Consider the following 4084-nt stretch of genomic DNA (forward strand, 5'->3'; position numbering starts at 1 on the left):
TCATCCAGCCCTGCACCTTGTTGTCTTATATTCTGTAACTCTTAGATTAAATTCATCCAGGTCCAGTTCTGCCTCTTTTGAGAAGATGAATACAACCCACACGATAGTCCGTGTTAACGGTTCTGTGACAGAAAGGTGGGGATAAAATTCCTGCCTAAAATTCCTCAGCAACATGATATAAGAAAATATTCAAATATAGCACAGAGGTTGCGTGTATTCAGAGTTTGAATTAACATGTCATGCCTTTTTTTGCAAAGGTTTGAGCTAAATCGATTACGTATTGGCTTGAAGTGTGACGTTTCTAACAGATAAGATCATGTATACATTATCCTGCTATTTGCATGTATGCAAAACATTAAGGAAGGCACCTTTTTTGATATTTCTCCACTTTCTCTGAAATGAATGGCATATTTTTGGAGGAATGGAACCGTGCTGTGTGAATTCCACCCTGAAACAAGCCGTCATCTGCTGGAAATACAAAATGTCACCCTACAGCAATTAGAAAAGCTACTGTTCCAGTTGCAGGTCTGGAGCTAGACAGAAAAAGTTGTGTCTTCATGTACCGTTTTTGAAATGGAACATTGCAATCATGATGGCTTTAATATTAGCCAACAGATGAATGAACTGCATGCTTTAGTTACTGTGTACTTGCCTACCTCATCTGGCAGTAGGACAGAACAGCCCGAGACGACATCCAAAATTCTTTTGCTGGTGTCTGACTTCTAAAATTCCTTCTGATTCAAAAGTTCATCATTCAATCATTCTTTCCCCCTCTCCACGCAACGGAAATGTGCATATGAGGCAAGTTTCTTGTTACTGTCAGGAGACACCAGACTGGTTGGTAGTCTGGGCAGACAAATGTCAAGTGAAATAATGCAGGAAGATATGATGTGATATATTTTGGGAGGAAGAATAAAGATATTACTTATATGCTCAATGGAAAAACTTTAAAACTGGTAGAGGTGCATAGAAACTTTGAGCTTCAGATTCACAGATACTTAAATGTGAAGTTATCAGTTAAAATTTAAAAATGAGGGACAGATTTAACTTCCTGCAAATTAGGTGACTGGATCAGGTGAATCATAAAAAAAATCTCAAATTGGATAGGGATCAAACTTCCCAGTCCCAGAGTAAAGAGGGGGGATGGAGGTCAGTACTTTCTCATGCTCACACATATGTACACGCACTCACACACACAGTCTCTCTCACATGCACACACACAACCTCTCAACACACACACACAGACACCCATGCCCACATAGAATCCCTACAGGGTGGAAACAGGCCCTTCGGCCCAACAAGTTCACACCGACTCTCAAAGCATCCCACCCAGACCCATTCCCCTATAACCCACCTAAGCTACATGTCCCTGAACACTATGGGACAATTTAGCATGGCCAATCCACCACCCTGCACATCTTTGGACTGTGGGAGGAAACCGGAGCACCCGGAGGAAACCCACGCAGATACAGGGAGAATGTGCAAACTCCACACAGACAGTCTTCTGAGGGTGGTATTGAAACCCGGTGATTGGTGCTGTGAGGCAGCAGTGCTAACCACTGAGCCACCATGCCACACTTGCACACACACACACATGCACATACAGTCTCTCTCTTATGCACACCACCACAGACTCTCTCACACACACACAGGCACACACACACACACACCCACACACAGATACATGCACACACACGCATGCACACATGTGCACATGCACACACAGGTGCACACTCACACACTCTGTTTCACATGCAAATACACGCACACATGCACACACAGGAGGCACACACACACACTTTCTCTTTCACATGCAAACAGACAGACTCTCCCACACACAGATACAGACACAGACACAGACACACACACACCCACACACACACACACGCACACACACATGCACACATGCACATACATACTCTCCCAATGCAAACACACACACACACTTTCTCACATACACACACACACACTCAACGCACACAGACGCACACACAGACTCCCCCACATACACACACAGACGCACACACCCAAACACACATAGACACATATATACACACACACATGCACACACACACATGCACACACACACATGCATGCACTTATGCATGCATGTGCGCACACATGCACACACACGCACATATGCACATGTACACACATGTGCACATGGATACATGCACACACACACAAATGCACACATGCACAGACACACATACACATGCACATGCACACACACGTACAAAATCACGTATGCACACACACATGCACACAAGTAAATGTGCGCGCGCACACACACACATGCATACATGCACACAGACAAGCGTACAGACATGCACACACTCACACATGCATGGAGATACACACACACACGCACATGCACATGCACGCATGCGTGCACATACACACGCACACACACCATGCACATGTACACATGTGCACACCTGAACACATGGACATACATGCGCATGCACGCACGCACACATACATAAACACACATGCACACACATGCACACACACATGCACGTGCATACACACACATACATACACACACATATGCACACACATGCACACACACATGCGTACACACATACGAAAACACACATGCACACACACATACGCACATGCACACACATACATGCATACATGCGTACACATGCATGCACACACAAGCTCATGCGCACACGCATACACACCTGCACACATACACAGACACACACACACATAGACATGCAAACAAATACACACACATGCACATACACACACATGCATGCACATGCACACTTGCATGCATGCACATGCACACACTCATGCACAGAAGCACACACACATAATCTCTCACTCACACACACACGCGTGCACACGCAAACATGCACACGCATGCACACTCATATGCATACACATGTGCACACACGCACACTCTCACTCACACACATGCACCCTCTCACTCACGCACAATCACTCATGCACACGCATACTCTCACTCACGCACACGCACACGCACAAGCGCACACACACATGCACACATGCGCACGTACACACTTACACTCACAAAGCCGGTCAGCCAGTGCATTGCTGCAATGAAGTTAGGAACAGCACATTTAACCTGCGTTAGAGGTTCAACCCTGTCTGATCTGGTTTCAGATCTCAGGCATGTGATAACCTCAGAGATGTGAGGGCAGCTTCAGGGGAAGGAAATTACCTATAGAGCACTGCTTTTGAGTCAGTGGAAGTAATTGTCCCACAGCACTAACTTATCAGCTTACCTGCCTCCATTTCCATCCCTTTCACCTCCAGCCACCTCACACAATCCAGCAATACTTCCCTAGGCTCAAGGATCAGACCGCCTCGCACCATCCCTGTTTCTTCCAGCACCTGTTTAGAAACTTGAGTTCTACATTGGGAGAACTTTAAATTTTATTTGTATTTCCAAACTGTGTGTGTTAATAAAGGGATCCATGGATTTATTTTCATTTTTGACCTGTGTGAGTGATGAAGGTTGTCTGGAAATTTATAGCTACAAGTATTTTTAATCTGGGTTGACAGCCTTGCCATAGGGTTTCAGGTGAACATTTTGAAGCCATTGCATTTGAACAAAGGGTATACCAGAGAACTAAAGTTCCCTAGCAACTGGCATCTAGTATGACAGAAAGCCAGAACAATCTAGAAGGACAGACAGCGGGTGTAGGTTCATTCAAAACAAGGGGGTGTTGCTGGTTTGGGATTTCCAAAGCAATCAGGCTGGAGAAAAAGTTCTGAGTAGTTTAGAATGAAACTCCAGAAGCAGAAAATGCTTGGAATTTGAGTGTATGGAAAACCTCTTGTGTTTGCTCTCAAACTGTTTTGAAGACATGTTACAGAGAAGGGGAGGTTAAATGAAATAAAATCCCTGCAATTCACTTTATAAGTAACAAGTAACAATTTATTTATTTAATCCTAACAGTGAACAAATTAACAGAAATACTAACAAACCAAACAATTTCCCCTTAACTACTAACTATTCTCTAACTGAACTAAATTCTACTAGTATGCTGTTCCAATAAACAGAAGTCCCACTTATATAAATCCAAGTTATAAAATAAACTTAATC

This window comes from Rhincodon typus, chromosome 3, assembly GCF_021869965.1.
Source record: "Rhincodon typus isolate 14 chromosome 3, sRhiTyp1.1, whole genome shotgun sequence".
NCBI lineage: Eukaryota > Metazoa > Chordata > Chondrichthyes > Orectolobiformes > Rhincodontidae > Rhincodon > Rhincodon typus.